The sequence below is a fragment of the Ischnura elegans genome (assembly GCF_921293095.1).
Source record: "Ischnura elegans chromosome 13 unlocalized genomic scaffold, ioIscEleg1.1 SUPER_13_unloc_2, whole genome shotgun sequence".
NCBI classification, from domain to species: Eukaryota; Metazoa; Arthropoda; class Insecta; order Odonata; family Coenagrionidae; genus Ischnura; species Ischnura elegans.
Window position 1 is genome coordinate 7,003,764 of NW_025791658.1, and position 18,692 is coordinate 7,022,455.

An 18,692-nucleotide genomic window follows, 5' to 3' on the forward strand; every position below is an offset into this window, starting at 1 on the left:
CGGTAAAATATTGTTGGCTGTTGTTGATTAAGTTCTTGTAATGGTTGTATCTGTATTGCTTCTTAAAATCAAATAATAAGAATATTAACGAAAAACAACAGTAAACCGTGGCATATATACCTTTTCTTACAAAAATGACAATGTTTACTCTGAATATTGAAGTTAGTGACTTAAAAAAATTTCACTTGCTATGTTTTGAGCATCTCTAATTAGGGTGGTTTCCAAAGTTTTCCTCACAAATTGATCAGCGCCACTTTCACCGTAGTTTGGAAATTTAATTTTGTTTTTTTTTTCTCCTGCAAGATTGGTATTAAACTATCATCAAATGGTAATGTATGCGGGAAATGTGCAATGTTTAATACGACATGAGTTATGCAGCTCATGCTATAAAATAAATACATGTCCAGTACTTCAATTTATTTTCTCTCGTTAATTGACTGATCCATCTAAATATATTCTCATACAATTTATGCAGTAGCATTCTAATGGTAGTTAAGGGACATGAAATGTATAAAAAAGCTGCTGCTATGCAACTTAAAATATTGCCGCGCAAATGTAGTGTCACTGAATCAAAATTCAGTTTGATTTGGTGTAACTAGGAGACTGGTTTGTTGCAGTGCATCGCTTAAGAAAACATGAAACAAGACACCATAAGAATCAGGGAGTGAGTTGGCATAGTGGTGAAGCAGTGGATATTCACTGCAGTTACGAATGAATGTGGTGGTTCCAATCTGTCCAAGGGAATATTTTTAGTGACACAAGGTGGCAGTAAGATATTTTTCTTATTCACTGTAATGTGTAAACTCCACCGCTGTCTTTATAAAATTTGTATATTGGAAATTCATTTTATTTTCGGTGGAAGTTGTTATGTATTTGTCTCGAAATCTCATTTGTGGCGGCAACCGTTTTAGTTGGAAATATAATTGGATCAACTTGATTTTTTCGCCATATTTATATCTTTTCTGCCAGAAGAGTTAATTTTCTATTGCGTAGGGATGACGTAACGATTGATTATCAGCCTTAGTGGGAAGAAATGGGAGCGTTTGGGAGGAAACCGTGCAAGCCCTCCTTGCCTGCTATGGTGGTGAATCATCCTTGTCTTATTGCTACTTAGCAAAAAGGTATAATATATGATCAGTGCTGAGTAGTACATATTTCTAATTCATATTTGAAATAAGTATGTGATTTGCTTTTTGTATTTCAAATACACAACCTGAGTGTATATTTTAATTTGTATTTCAAATATGTACAGAGCTTTGGTATTTTCCAACTCCAAAAACAATAATACATTTGTAAAATACTTCTGAAGTAGCTCTGATATCACTTCCGTAGCATTTGATTCAAAGATAACTTTGTTTTTGTAAGAACCGTTTCCTTCGTATTTGCAACTATCCATAACGTGCCACAGAGGTTATATTTTTTTTAAAGATTCTTTAGCTTCCACAGAAATGTATTGAATATTTTTTAAATGTATTTAAAATATTAATTTATAGTTCGTTTTTCTGACACCCAAGTCAAAGGTATTTTGAAATTTCCATTTTAAATTGCATTTGGAGTAATTCTTTGCATTTCAAATACATTTAAGGCCTGTATTTTGCCCATCCCTGAGTATAATATTAATAATTTTATTGCCATTCAGCCTTTACAGCAATAGACAACGTCAAACATCTACAAATATTGAAACTGTATACATAGTAGCTTTATGAGATTTGAGATAAGAAAAATACGCAAATACAATTTCCTTAACACATTGACAGCAATTATAAAAGACCAGCAATCCCTACATTTTTGTTGCGAAAAATTCCTGCACAGAGTAAAACGGTCTTGCAACAAGCCAATCGAGTATTTTATTTGTGAAATAATCAGCTGGTATATCTACCATACTACATGGGAATTTATTGTATATCCTCATCCCTATGCTTTTGCAGCTGTTAAAAGATGTGGATAACCTGTGGTATGGTAAATTTAATTTGTTGCTACTTCTTGTGTTATGACAGTGAATATTTTTTCCCTGAAGGAGATGAGGTAAATTATTCTTTGTATGTAATAAAACAGTAAATATGTAGATTAACGACTGTCAATATTTAATGTTAGAAGAATGAAGGCTTAGAGTGAGCTAATTTATCAGCGTACATCATAATAGGAATTACTTTCTTCTGCAATAGAAGGACTCCACGTTACCAAAGTTTTCAGTGATAGTTGGTGCCTAAAGAGGTGAGCACCATTGCTCCTAGAGTCCGTGGTTTCATTCCTGGTCTGTAGGAATTTTGGCCCTGGGCAACAACTGTGATAGTTCACCACCCTTAACCTGGATCCGCCCAATGTAACAAAACACCCTGTATCGCTCCACTGTAATGGCTCTTGCATCGCTCGGGCAAGGTATATTGTTAAGTTTTACACCTTATTAGAAAGAGGAAGCTAAGTGCTTCTATTCAGGGTAAGAACTGTCAAGTTACAGTGTAGGCATATCTTTTAAGCAATCCTGGTACTTAGGTGCCTTCCCTAGGTATTAAAAATGGACGTTCGCTTTGTGTATTTAATTTTTTTATTACCTATATGCCCTACAGCGACAATTTTTTGTATATATCAACCTAATAATACAAAATTATTAAGAAGTCAATAATATGTTTGGTATTGCTTTCCATTTCTGTAATATTCTCTGATAAATTGTACGGTGACATAACTGTCACATTGGGCGGATCCCTATGCAAATCTTCAAAGTTGCGACTTGTATGCTCTAGTTAGAATTTATTGTTATTTAAACGTTTTTTCCTTTGTATTCTCGTCAAATGATTTAATATTTATCAATTAATTGGTAAATTTGCATTTATTAATTTTTATTCCGGTAGTTACTTTTGAATTAAAATTTTTAATATTAGTGATATCGATAGCTCAGAGATATTACACTGCGTGAAGCCAAAGAACTTCCGGAAAATGAAGACTTAGACGAAATATAATCAATATACCTTGAGCCACCAGATGCAGCAGTTGTCGCTGATGAGGATATTGTAGATGACCAGGCTGGTAGACTTGTGGAAAATTTAATGGGAAGACAACTTCGGGCAAGAGTGGAGCTTGTTTTGCGGCTTGATAATGAAAATGCTAATGACTTTCAAAAGAAGTCCGGAAGAATTTCAGTACCAGTAACACTTAAGGAAAAGGATTCGAAGTCAACGAAGCTTATACCACTTCTCCAACAGAAAAAAGTAAAAAGAGAAGCAGCCACTTGGTCTTATAATAAGATATAAGTTATCCCCTAGATCTTCCTGTATTGTGGGAAAAATCATGTGTACAATTTTTTTAAATGGTTTTTTTTGGATGACATTCTATTTTTTCTCACGGCAGAATCTGGTGATTATACTACGTTTATTGCTTTTTCACCTCCTAGTATCAGTATAGAGGAGATGAAAATTTTCATAGAAATTTTATTGTTATGGGGTTGTAACAGGGCTCCATTCAAGCGGTGCTCCTGGGAAGACTCTTGGGATGTTTACAACTCAATGCTTGCCGTAGCCAAGCAAAGGAATAGATTCCTTGTGATAAGTAAATACCTTCACTGAGCAGACAATATGATGCTTGCCATGAAAGACAAATTGTGGGAGCTACCCCCGTAGATCACTAAATTGGAAAAACATTTCAGGGAGATTTTTCCCATTGAGAAAACTCTCTTTTGGCAGGAGTATGATAATGTATTTTGATGTCCATCCTTGCATGCATTTCATTCGGTGGAAGACAATCACTTTTGGTGGTGGTGGTGGAATATTTTTCCTTGGCTTTTGGATGTTGCTGTTCACAAGCAAAATCTGGTCCTTACATGTCACAATAAGAGATCAGGCGTGTAATAGTGCAAACATAACTGACCATACATCGATGCGAAGCCAAGTATAGCCGCCGTACTACTTCATTTTCAACAGAGGCAGACAGTGAAATATGTTATAATGCTAATGATCAATTAGTCCCTTTTATACTAAATAAAATATGGTGTCGCCGTGCTGGAGAATGGAGCTGCGCTTCCGTCAAGTGCACTGCATGCGATATTTGTAATATGGACAAATGTTGCTTTTCCACTTTCCACTCAAAATGTTACGTATGCACCAGCATTCAACTCTAAATCAACCTTTAGTTTATTTGAAACAACTTGTGTCAAATTTTATTCAATGTTACACTACATTACCCTCTTATGTGTTGTGACAATATTTTTCAAATATGTATTTATTTCATGTACTTTCCAAAATTGGGGAAATGCATGTTTAACTGTTTTCCTTATTAGCCATGTGAAAATATTATTTAAATGTACCTTTAACAAATCCATTGATTCATTGATCCACTGTTTTACTTATTAGCCATTAAAATATTATTTAAATGTACCTTCAACAAATCCATTGATTGTGTAAATTCAAGGTGCTGTGATTTCATAACACTCTTGATGAAAACTTTACATGAATTTAAAATAATTTTTCTTGATGTGTATTTGACAAGTTTATAATATAAACATAATAAATTTAAATATAATTTATATATTGTGGTGGAACGCCTTATTTTGTATTTTGTTTTGTTAAGTGGTTTAATTTTATATTTTTTATGTATAAAATAAATTTGGTATCGATGGTATTGTATTACAATTCAAAATTTGTGCCTCGTTGAACAAGTGAAAGGTGAAAAAAGAATATAGTTCGCTCAGTCCCCACTAACGTCGTCAGTTTACATGTGCGGTGCAGACGACGTTAGTGCGGGGAACGCTGGGTAGGGGAGGAGAGGATAAAAGGCCGTGCACGGGAGAGCACAGGTCTCAGACAAAACAACGAACAAGTCAGCCGAGAACAGAACGGAGAACAGAGAGAACAAGGTGACGCACACTACGGCTGTAAACGCACCCGAGAAGGCTGAGGGCTGTGATTAAGCGGAAAGAAGGTTCCGGATCGCTGAGGGGTCGAATTTTGGAAGAACCACTGGCCACGTGTAGCAGACACAATCAGCCGGCTGCTGGCCCGAGTGGCTTCTGGTCTCGATCCCCGCCACCGAGTGAACGAGTAAGCTTACACGCCCCTATTTCCCTTCTCGTGCAACTGATCATTGCCAAAGTAGTGTGCCCCTTAAAAGAAACAAGTGAGTGTTTCGTGCTCTCTCTCCCCATCTCTCGTCTGAAGAAGAGGAACGATAAGTGATTTGTGTCAATTTCTCATTGTTTAATGAATCGTTAAAATTGCATTGACGATTAATAGTCCTTCTAAAACAAGCTGACGTTGTTCACGAGTGTTGATGTCATCATTGTAAGATATTTAAATTGCCTCAAAGACTAAAACACGGCTTTTGTGCTCAAAGGCATTACTGAATTATACGCCAATTCATTTTGTGATTTATATTATGTTCGATGGTTTATTAAGTGTTTCAATTTATTTGTGTTTAAGGGTATTATTTTTTGTGTGTTTCTTTTGGAGGAGTATTTCAAATGTCTATGGGGTTATTTCATTTTGTTGTATTGTAGTCGGTTCATTAAAAGTCATTTATGTTAAAAGAAAAAGAACCAGAACATAGTTTATTTAAGGTAGGAACTTGGTCCCCGCAGGTAGCGATTATTCTGCCCCCCACCAATTTTACTGTCTTAATAGCAAAGCCAACGGCGCTGGTCGCCCGAAATCGACGAACCCTAACAATTTCTTACGTGTCGTCCCGTTTGCGCTTCCCACTCGTCCTAACGGGTAGCGGAGGAAAGGAGGTGGGGGGGGGGGGGGGTTTGGGCTAAACAAGACCCGGGAGGCGGGACCGGCACAATATATAATATATATAATAATAATAATAATAATATAATATGAATTTATATATATATATATATATATATATATATACACTTTGAAATGTTCCTCGGCGAGGTAAATAACGTAAAAAAGACCCTATGATGGGCAGTAGAACACACAAGGTAAAGATACAAAACTAGCTGAATTTTCGGTGGCATTACCACCTTCCTCGGAGTTACGTGAAAGAAAGAGAGTTAAGTAGATAGGAGTTTTACATCGTCTGAGATTACCAATGCATGCATGAGGCACAGAGCCCAGGGAAACATATCTTATTAATCGCCTATTTAAACTGCCTAAGATCTGTAAGTTTTCTTCGTTTGATAAGGTATTAATAATCCTTATTTAAGCCAAGCGCTACCACGTAGCAGGGTACTCTGCTACCTTCTAGCATCCTGCGTCGTATCAGCGCCCAAAGCCTCGCCCCAAGGTCACCTCCCAGGGCGACAGCTGGAACCAGAAATATGTCACACGGACTTCTCCCAGCATTCATACTTAGCCGTCGCGTTTTCGCGCGCTTGAAAATTTTCACTTTTCATTTTATCGCGAAAAATGGATATCGTCATTTAAAAATTTAAATGCGTACTCCAGGAGTAATAATCTTTCGATTTAGGCAATAAAAAAGTAAGAGGAAACCACCCTATTGTATGTATTGCTGATATCCTTGATTTTCGGATCGGTTACTTGATTTTCGGAGCCGGATCTTTTGGATCGGATATTTTCGGATCCAAATGCATTTTCAAATTGCTGACGCTGTGACTCCCCCTGAGATGATTGTTCAATCTCTTGGGAAGAGTCACACTATGTGCCAGTCGTATTTTGTCTTTTTTATTTCTCACGGCTGAAATTCACCTACTTAACCTCTGCGAGAGCTTTCAAACAAAACGGTTTATGAGTAGGACAAGAATCGCATGCCATGGTGAAATTCGAAGATAGAATCGGAACTCTTTCCACCATTATTGCATTGCATTTACTGAATCTATCATTCAAAATTTCGGATCCAGATCCGATGTCTTCCGCGACTTTGGATCCGACGTATCCGATGAAGGGCAATATCCGCGGATATTTGGATCCGAGGTATCCGATCTGACCATCCCTAACAATAAGTTAATTGAGAATTCCCTGCGCTCTCCTCCCCCTACTCCCTTATTTGTGCCTCTATGAATGACACAGGTCTCTTCGGAACCATTTTAAGTGAGAATTTGGGTAATACAATAAACGCCGAGAAATAAGCGATGAGATAGTGCCGTTCCCTTGACCTCTCATTCATCAATGTGTTCGACAGCTCTCACGTTTTTCTCGTTATGCCTGTAAATAATAAACCATTAGAGCTAGACTCAAACATTAGAGTTGCATACATTTTAGTTGACGTAGACTTCAAGTGTAAACGTTCTTCACGAGATTAACTCACCCATCAATTCCTATCACGCACTTTGACGGGACAAAATAGAGGAAGATGGACATCGGTGTCGTTTCGAAGAAATTTTCAAGAGCCTAAATTGTTTAATCTTCGAATCCAGTCAATCGCTATATGCTGCTGTAGTTTCAAAAAGGAAATGTATTTTCGTTCAGATTTATAGGGTCGAAAAGATTTGATAATGCCGCAGGAGAATCTCAAAAGATAGTAATAGATTCCTTTGATTAAACTTTGTAAATAATTTTAAGAGTATAGATAATTGTATGCATAATAAGTCCATGATAATAAGTCCATGCATAATAAGTAATAATTGAGGATTCCCTGCGCTATCTTCCCCCTAATTCCGTATCTGCATCACTTCAAATGAGAGTGGTCTTTTCGGAACCATTTTACGTGAGAATCTGGGTAATTGAGAAAATAATACCAGTCCCTTAAACTCTCATTTATCTAGGTGTTCCACTGTGCATACCTTTTCTTATCCTTCCTGCTAAAAAAAATAAACCACTGATGTGCTGCATATTACGAAACCCATGATCAGAGATGCGTGGAAATCGCAAATGCGATTAATGCGATGTGCGCAAATAAATGCAACATAGATGCGATGATTGGACTTTTATGATATTTTTACGCAAATTTGCCTTTTCGACGGCAAAATTCATTCATGCTGTGCCGAGCGCAGTTTAAAAGCTCCGCTGACACTCACCGCTTAAAGCATGTGAGCGACTGGCCAGCTGCTAGGTTGGCTGGGACTCTACGTGGCCGCGAACTGCAAGTGGGCGCGGGTAAGCTACACCTCCGCCACTATGCGTCTTATTCCTTAATTTATTATTGTTATACAACATAGTTATTTAAATATTCTCTATAATGTCTAATAACTGAGTTTCACTACATGTTATCGTCATCTACCTCATTATGAAAATAAAAAATAGGCACCACAAATGCGATGAACATGTTGAAAGTGCGATAAAATAAAAATTAAAGTGCGATTTTCACGTATCTCTACCCATGATGAAACACTTAGCACATCCTGAACCCAATGCAGTCGAGCCTTGCCTACAATTTAGGAGTGTTGCGTTTTATAAGGATGACCACTCATGGCTAGAAATTGCAGGCCTATTCGTTCATGTATTTTTTCAATGAAATTGTTCCCGTACCGCAAAACTACCCGTTCGACCCCTTAACGCCGTCATGCGTATCCATTACGCTTCCTGAACTTCTTTAAGTAAAAATTTTTCTCCGTCAGATATTTTATTTTAAAAGTAATTTATCGTATGGTGAGGAAATTTTGTGGTGTACTTGAATTATCACTTAATTCATTTTGAGAAAGAAAGATTCCATTCGTCTAAGAAATGAAAGGAATATTTTGTGTTGCACTCATCAAAGGACAAATAATTAAAGCTATTTGCAATGAATTTAGTACATTTACAAGTAAGAATGTTTATGAAACTTACCACTAGTTGATCAGGAATAGAAGGCTTATGGTCCTCAACCAAGCCATTAAATTTTTTGGGTTTTGTCATTGCTATTGGTTAGTGTGCATTGTTTTGAATGTAGAATTCACCCTTGCATGAAGTGCTGTTGTTCAATTTTTATATTTTGGAATATCGACTTAGATTTCTCTATCTCATCTACATCTACATAATACCCAGCGAGCCACCTCTAGGGTGTTTGGCAGGGGGTGATCAATCACCAGCATGCAGCATGCATTTGGACTCCCACATGCACACCACACCGTCCAAAAAACGTCCCGTATAATAACAAACTCTACTACTATATGCTGTTAGAAATAGAATATAGAATAGATATTCAGAAACATACATTAAGTTTTACATAGGTTAGAAGGCTACACTACAAGTCATGCAATCTATTTACGAGTTCTATTGCTGTCGTTATAATCTCTTATTGATCGTGGAAATAATCTCATGGTGATTCATTGATTTTTTCTATCATATTTGTGTTTGTTCATCTTTGCTAAGTTATTGATTTAGTCAGTTTTAATCGTACAGAACACTCCCTATTATCCGGGATAATGATGAGATGAGGCGGCACGAATAGTCGGAAAACACGAATAATCCTATCTCTCACTGTAATATCATGTTATTTTCACAATTTACGTGAATCAAATAATATATTATTTTTACGCTCATTGTCTGCTGTTTTTGAAAGCTTCGCGGACTCACTGATTACTTTTTTTTACCAACCGCGATCTTTTTAGCGGATATAGCGTGATTTTACTCGTATTCTCACTGGTCCATAAAATACTTGGTTTCTGTAAACCATACGTATGTGACTGCGAAATCACGCCCTCTGAATAGAGATTTGGGCCGTGATTTTGCACAGATGCTGCAAGACCACTGCGCGATGACGGAAACTTAACTGTCATTGTGTGAACACATGCACGGATAACCCGAAACACGAGTAAACCGTAGCCGGATAATCGGGAACCGGCTGTAATAATAAAAGCATTATTAAAAATGAGTTTTATGTAATATTTTTTCCATGGAAGATGATTGCAAGTTTTTCTTTCGGTATGAATATTTGACCTCACTTCTTGAGTGGATAATTGAGTATAAACTGGAGGTGAAGTACAAAAGGAATACATTCAAAAATTCCTTATCGATGGTTTGTATTCAAATAAGACACCATTATTGAACAAAGGAATGATTTATGCCTTACTTTTGGCATTATTCTTAAATTTATTATTCTGGAAGGTAATGTAGTGAAATGATAACAAATTTGTAGAACCAATCAAGTTACACGTTACCATGGATGGGGTGTGTATATACTAGTCAACTTTTGAGAAACGGCCTTCAGAATATACCCAGAGAATGATCAGCAAGTCGCTCCTCGAAACGGAGGGAGAGATGGAGAACATCAACCGGTGGACAACCCGAGAAACTTTTCAGCGCCTGATACGCCGGGAAAACCAAAGAGCATGCAGATTATAAAGTCTCTTTTTTCATTCACCTAACTATGAATTTATAAACATCGTTCTTCGGCAGCACCGCACTTCGAATGCTTCGCACTCTTGACTTTTCCGCTGCTGTGAACTTCCAAGCCAAGCTCAATATGTAGCAGCTAATGAATTGTTTCCTTACTTCTTTCCTTGTTTTCTCAGCTGTGAGAAGATTTTTATTTGCGCAGAAAGCCCTCTTCGACTGCGCTGTTCTACTGACTATTTCTTTCTTGCTCCGTCCACCGTTGGCAATTCTGCATCAGAGGTAAGAAAACTCTTTCACCTCTTCAAGCTTATGCCACCTTAGCAGCAGCGGATAAAGAAAAAACTCGAGGGGGGCGAAAAAGATATTTTAAGCTACCATGGGTGCCGACTTAGACAAATATTGGAGGAGCCCAAACCGGAGGTCTTGCCCCGGAAAGTTTTATAAGTATTGAGTTTTAAGTTTTTAAAGCATTTCAGAAGAGTCATATGATCGACATTACAACCCTGATAACTTTAATCTCGATATCTGTACACTCCGGGGAAAATCGACAAGCCAGACACATTTTTTCCTCGCACCCATAACGAATTTTTGAGGGGGCTTGGACCCCCTTGGGCCCCATGGAGTCGGCGCCACTGTAAGCTACCTTTACTTTTATCGTCATGAATAATAATCAAGTTACGTGCAAAATTTTGGATACTTTTATTTCAACTGATCATGCACACATACAAGACAATACGATCTTATGATATAGAAAAAGTTACAATAGCGTTTTGGATTGTTCGGCAATGCGGGCAGCCCCACAAGGGGGGGATGGCCCCCCCTGCGCCCCCCATATGTATCCGCCACCGCTCCGTAGGTTAATGTTTGTCTTAGCCTCCTCTCTTCTGCTGCGTAGTACTTATAAAGATAACAAAAACATATTCCACGTCAATGGTTCCTATTCAAAGACACTATTGATGAATAAGTAATGAAATAATTATTTGTTAAGAGTAGAGATAGTTATTAAATATGAAACTTTGTGTTTTAATTCACGTAACTGTGAATATCATTCCCATTAATGCCAATATTATGCAATTTAAAAAAGGGAATTAGGATATCTCTCTACGACCCCTTATATTTTCTATTCTCTTCTAGGGCCATCATATATTTTAAAGTGAGAGGGTGGCTCTTTTGACTGCTGCGGCAAATTAATTCTGGAGGTATGTGCGGAATCAGTGAAGGGGTTCAATGGGAAATGGAAACAGGAAGGTGCGCGTGTGGAAGCAGCTGAATCCTGACCTCTCCTCTTTATGCCGATTGACATTCATGATGACAACGTTTTATTGATGTACAATGGATCCTTAAAGTGAAAAGAGATGAAAATGGAAAAAAATCAAGATACGAAGCAAAATCAGTCATCGGTCAATGTGCTCAAAGACAAGACTTGATTACGAAGAAACATATATGTCCCTCTTGCTTGAATGTCAACATCTACAGTTCGTATTCTACATGTACGTTCGTATGTATGTATTCGTATGTTCGTAATTGTCTGTCATTATCCCTCTAGCAGTGGGAGTGCATGGTTTTAGCCACTATTCGGGAGAAAACCAAGAAATTTTCATCCCCTGATCTAGGCGAGTGTATTTCAAAGAGTAAACTCTTACAATCTAGGGCTAGCCGTTTTTCTATCTATATGACCAACAGATGATGTCCTACATTTGGGCACTTGCCGTGGGCATATTAACCCATTAATGCCCAGAAGATTTTTTTTTTATATTTTACTTTCGTTGCTTAAAATATGATTAGATATAATATCTAATGCAGGAAAAAATGTTTTAAAACATCTTACAGCATTTGCATAGCACTTAATCCTATACGCATTTTAAGATACCCTGGGATCTTGAGTGGTCAAAAATGTACCCCATCATTCAAATGAATACAGGTTTTTGCTAAATAATCTACCACAAGTCTTCATTAGTAGTATTTAATATTAAAATATGAATTTTTATGAATGTAATAATGTAATGTTGATAAAGTATTACCATGCATACAATATACAGAAGCATTTTGAAATTTTGTGAAAATAATTGAAATCACATTTATACTATTATCATATTCTTTGGTCATATTTGGTAAATAAGTTGGATAAACCACAAACTTAATAGCATTTATGAATTTTTTAAAATATGACGTATCTAAAGATGCGTCTGGGCTTTAATGGGTTGACAGTGTGGAGCAGGAAGGAAGCATTAGGAAGTGCGATAGGAAATGCCTTGGGGTACCCCTGCCATATATGGGGGTTGACTGGGGAAAGTTGAGCCGCTTTACCGATCCCTACAGTGAGGGAAATAATACAACACTATGATATGTGAACGATTATGTAGAAGTTATAGACAATGATGGACTGGTAGCATTTGCCCTAACAACTGTAGAGTATGTTGGTGGTGTAAGATTTTACACTTTCCCGGCGAATAATATGCATAAACTCCTCTCGGGATAGCGCGCAAGTAAAATTTTGTAAGAGCACCGACGTGTCGGGTACCGACTCGTCACCCATTCTCACGGCTACACTAAAAAAACGTGACGTAGCCGTGAGAAGTGTAACGAGTCGGTACCCGAAACGTCGTCGCTCTTACAAAATCTTACCCGCGCGCTATCCCGAGAAGAGTTTATGCATATGCTAGTGATGTACCAGTCATATTTGAATAATAGGGTAGTTTCCTTCATCAAAGAAAACGAAAGGCATTGATTGCGATTCGTTGCCCACCATTAGTGTATTCATAATACACAAATTATTTGGTTTTTGAAATGCCGGTTTAGACGAATGGCAAGGGTCAAATTTTAACCTCATTTGAAAAAGGCCAGATTGGCGCCCATGCGATTCCACTCCGCATGACGTCACAAGGACCTAGTTTCTACACGAGAGGATAGGAGTTATACATCGTCTGAGGTTACCAATGCATGCATGAGGCGCAGAGCTCAGGGAAACATGTCTTAATAATCACCTATTAAAACTGGCTAAGTTCGGAAAGTTTTCTTCGTTTGATAAGGTATTTATAAACCTTTTTTAAGCCAAGCGCTACCATCCAGCAAGGTACTCAGCTATCCGCTAGCATCCTGCGACGTATCAGCGCTAAGCCTCGCCTCAAGGTCACCTCACCGGGCGGGAGGGGGAACCAGAAATACGATGTACGGAGATATTTCCCGGCATTCATACTTAAGCGTCGCGTTTTCGCGCGCTTGAAAATTTTCACTTTTCATTTACTTACTTACTCTTACTTACTCCCAGGGCCATACATATCTAAGTAGATATTTGGCCGCACCAACAATCCTCTTCCATCTATCTCTATTTCCTGCGTCCTCCTCGGTCGCTCCTAATCGCTCCAGGTCTACCTTCACTTGGTCCCACCACCTTCGCCTTGGTCTTCCTCTTGGCCTTCTTCCTTTAGGATTCCTCATTATAACTTGTTTTAAATAATTAGTGTCCTCTCTTCTCAAAATGTGCCCAGCCCATCTAATTCTTCTACATTTAAACTCGCACACTACATCTGGATCCTTGTATAGCTCTCTTAATTCTCTATTGTGTTTTCTCCTCCACTCTCCTCCTTCAGAGATTGGTCCATATATTTTCCTAAGGATCTTATTTTAAAAAAACAATTAATTTTCTTTCTTCCTTTTTATCCAGTTTCCAAGTTTCACTTCCATATAACAGTACGGGTCTTATGATTGTTTTATATATTCTGATTTTAGTAGTGCGTGATAGTAATTTTGAGGACATGAGTTTGTTGCAGGCGTAGAAGCATCTGTTAGCCAGATTTAGCCTGTTTTGTATTTCAATTGCTTCTTTGTTTTCTCTTGAAATAAAAACGCCTAAATACTTAAAGGAGTCCACTTTTTCAAATTTGTGGTTGTCTATGTAGAGAGGATTTTGATTTCTGTTCATTTCATTTCTTGTAAAGTGTATATATTTAGTTTTTCCATCATTTACTTTTAGTCCTAGATTAGCTGTTTCTTCCATGAAAAGTTTTGTAAGCCGGCGTATGTCGTCTAAATTTTCTGCTAAAATTACCACATCGTCTGCAAAAGCAAGTATATTTATTCTGGAGCCAATTGTTACGCCTTCGTCCATTTTTGCTACTTTTTGAAGAGCTTCTTCTATTGCTAAGTTGAATAGGATTGGGGATAGTCCATCACCCTGTCTTACGCCTGCCTTTATCCTGAAAGGTTCCGACACCCGTGCATTTATTCGTACTGAGCATGTGGAGTCTGTCATACTTGTTTTAGCGAGGTTTATTAGCTTTTTTAGAATTCCGAACTTGTCCAACTTTTCCCACAGTCTCTCTCTATTAATACTGCCATATGCTTTTTGGAAATCGATAAATATTGCAAAAAATCTTTATTAAACTCCCAGTACTTCGATATAATTTCTTTGAGGATAAATATTTGATTTGTTGTGGACCTGCCTTTTACAAACCCTGCCTGGTGATCTAGAATTATTTCACATGTATATTCCTCAATACGATTTAATATTATCTTAGATAGGACTTTATAAGGAATGCTAAGGAGTGAGATTCCTCTTAAAATTACTGCACTCTACTTTCTCTCCTTTCTTGTGTATGGGGACAACTATTGCTTCCCTCCAGTCTTTTGGCATTTCTTCTCTTTCCCATATTATTTTCATTAATTCACATAGCTTATCTATGACTATATCTCCTCCCGTCTTCAATAGCTCTGCAGATATTTCATCCTAACCAGGAGCTCTACGGTTTTTTAGGGCTTTAACTGCTGCTTTGACTTCTTCTCTGGTTGGTATTTCTACTTTGGGTTGTACATGATAGTAGATATCTTCGTTATCGTAGTCAGGTGTGATGTCCACTCCTTCTTCATTTAATAGTTCATAGAAATATTCTCTCCATCTTTCTACAACTTTCTGCGTCTCCGTTACCATAATTCCCTCTTTGTTCTTCACACCGTATGACTTCGGGGTGAATCCTTTTTTAAAGAATCTTACTTTTTTATAAAACTCTCTTCCATTATTTGCTGTCCGCTCTTGTTCTGCTTTTTCAATCAAACTGTTTATGTATATTCGTTTTTTCTTTCTTAATATCTTGTTTGTTTCTCGATTTATGTCATTGTATCGTATTTTATCCTCTAAGGAATTGCTGTTCATCCAGGTTCTCTTCTTCTCCCTCCGTTCTGTTACCTTCAGCTCACTTTCTTAATCAAACCAGGGTTTTTTGTTGTTTTTTTTTTATTTTTCCCACACACTTCTCTTGCTGTTTCCAGAATATTTTCCTTAAAGTCGTTCCATTTTTTATCCACATCTTCTTCTTCTTCCATTGGCAGTTCTTGTAGAGCTTGAAACCTATTTTCCACTTTCATCTCGAATTCCTTTGCTACCCGTATATCTTTTAGTTTTCCTGTGTCTATATTTGCATTACACTTTTCTTCTTTCCTTTTCTGAATCGCTATTCTTTGGGCTATTTTGACTAGAACTAGTACGTGGTCCGTCCCGCATTCTGCTCCCCTAACACTTCTTATATCTGTTATGCTACTTTTGTGGCGTTGATCAACTAGGACATGATCAATCTGGTTTCTTGTAGCCCCGTTTGGAGATGTCCATGTGTATTTATGTATATCTTTTCTTGGAAACATTGTGCTGGATATTTTGAAGCTGTTTGCTAGGGCGAAGCTTGCGAGACGAGTCCCGTTGTCATTTGAGTCCTGGTGAAGACTCTCTTTCCCTATGGCTGGTTGAAAAATGTCTTCTCTACCCACTTTAGCATTAGCATCTCCTAAAACAATTTTCATATCATAACTTGGTAACTTATCCACATGTTCTTCTAGAAGTTCATAAAAACTATATTTTTCTTCATCTTCTGCGTCTTCTGTGGGAGCATAAAAGCTGACTAGAGATATGTTTTTAAACTTTCCCCTTAGCCTAATACTGCACATTCTATCGTCTTTGGCTTCAAAATGTATCACAGATTCAGCAATTCTCTTATTTACAGCAAAACCTACCCCCCATAGTATCTATTATCTTTCCGGCCACTATAATAGATAATATATTTTTGTGTGCTAATCGTTCCTGCTAAAGGCCACCTTGTTTCTTGTAGGGCTACAACATCCATGTTGTATCTTTCTAACTCCTGTCCTAGAATGTCACTAGCTCCTGGAGTTGCCAAGCTTCTTATGTTCCATGTACCAAATCGTAATATTTTTGGGCATTTCCGAGTCGTTATCCTTTTATTCCGTCCAGTTTCCGAGGCTTTTTGTTGGTGATACGTAACATTTGTGTTTTACAGGGCGGGTGGTTGGCCCAGCGCCCAACCCCCAACCTGGAGGACCAGGGGTTTGCTTTCGGAGTCACCTCCTCCTAGGTTAGCGGCTTTCACCACAGCTCTGAGATCCTAACCTGACCTCGGTTTTATATCAGAGTTTCCTTCTCCTAGCCTTTGAGTACCCAAACCCTATCGTACAAGGCTGTACGGGCAGTGCTTATTTAATGGTGGCACTTCCTCGCCATGACACAGCACTGTCATCGGGCCCTTGTGGAACTTAATTGAGTGTGATTCCGCCACAAATCACCCTCCCACGCCCTCTAGATGCTGCCGCCTCGGTCCGGGGCTGCTTATTCGGGTTACCCCTTATTCACAGCTGTCCACCATATCTGATGGAGTGTTCGCTATCCGCCACCTGCGACCCGCCCAATACCTGAGGCTCGGTTCCCATAACAGGGTGGGTTCACTTTTCATTTAATCGCGTAAAATAGATGTTGTCATTTAAAAATCTAAAAGCGTGAAATACGTACTCCAGGAGTAATAATCTTTCGGTTAAAGCAATAAAAAAATAATAGGAAACCACCCTATTGGAGCAGAGGAGTGATGCACCACTGTGTATGGAAGCCACCAAGGAGGAATTATAATCACTGCAAGGAAATAAAACTTGGATACCCTGTGAATTTCCCGAAGGAAGACAACCCATTGATGCAAGTCCAACCTCCAAGGAGAAGAAAGATGAAAATGGAAACAAATTCAAGATGAATTCACTCGTGAAGGGATGCACCCAAAGAAAAGGACTTGATTATGAAGAAACATATGCCTCTTTCGCTTGAATGTCAACATCTGCAGTTCGTATGTAATTGTCTGTCATTTACCCTTTCGCTACAGGAGTAAATGATTTTGGCTAACAGCATGTGCGGGAGATAACCAATAAACATTATTCCCTCTAGCCTTGCTAACAGTATCCCTAGGAATAAACCCTTATAAATCCAGGCAAACCTTTCTTTCTCTCTTACCAAAGGATGGGCCTACATTAGGGCACTAGTCGTAGGAAATTAACAGCATTGAGGACGAAGGAATCAATAAAAAATAGGAAATACCAGAAGCCACCCTGATAGGAGGGATGGCTTGGAGAAGATAGCCCACATTAGCATTCCCTAGAGCGAGGGAAAGTGCACTTGTGCCCAACCCGGATAGTGATAAAAACTTTGGGAAACTACCGTAGTTAATCGAGCGGTGGTCAAACGCTGAAAAACGTTTTCCTCGCAGTCGGCATACATCGCGTTTAAAAACGGCCCCGCAGCCTAAGGGTAGATATCCATAACTGGCGATAACGTTAGCTAATATAAATGTAACGTTATTATTATTATATTAACATTATTATATTTACGTTAGCTAATAATCTGTCCATTTTATGTCGGCGGGTGAGCTTTCGTGGAGCCCGCGGGCACTCTGGGAAGGTTTCGTTAACGGGGTGGGGATAGTGCCGAGAGAGGGAAGAGAAGCGAACAGAACGTTGCCAAATATACGCAGCCGCTGAAGTTTTTCACTGAAAATGTGTGAGTCATGGGTGGCCACAGGTAATTTGGCCCCGGCGCCGAGACAGCATATCTACTCAATTGTAAGGTATGGATGATAATAATTGCACAGAAGCCCATGAAATTGTCAGCTACCATGCTGATTGAGGCACCATTTGTAAAAGGTATACAAAGAAAACGCGTGAGGGTAAACATCCATAACTGGCGATATCGTAATCTAATATTATATTGTGCAGTGGTGCCGACTCCATGGGGCCTGAGTGGGTCCGAGCCCCCTCAAAAATTCGTTATGGGAGTGAGGAAAACAATTTTCAGGCTTATCGAGCGTCCAGATATCGAGATTGGAGTTATGAGGGTTCTAATGATGATCAGATGACTCTTCTAAAATGCTTAAAAAACTTAAAACTCACTACTTATAAAACTTCCCGGGGTAAGATCCCCGGTTTGGGCCCCCCCAATGTTTTTTGCCAAATTGAAGAAAGAAGTGCATTTTGCAAAAATTTCAATTTCATAAAACACGATATAACCACAAACGGAACCGTATATCTATGTCTATTTATGATGCAAGTTTTTTTCTGATTTCTTTTTAACTATCAGAAATACCAGAGTACAAATGGTGTATTCGTACTTTTTTCCAAATGTGGTTCTTTATGATAGTGATCATTATACGTCATCTCTCGAGAGGAAGCTTGCTTTATTTCAATTTTCGCCGACCCTTAGAGCTACTGCCCCAGCCAGCACAG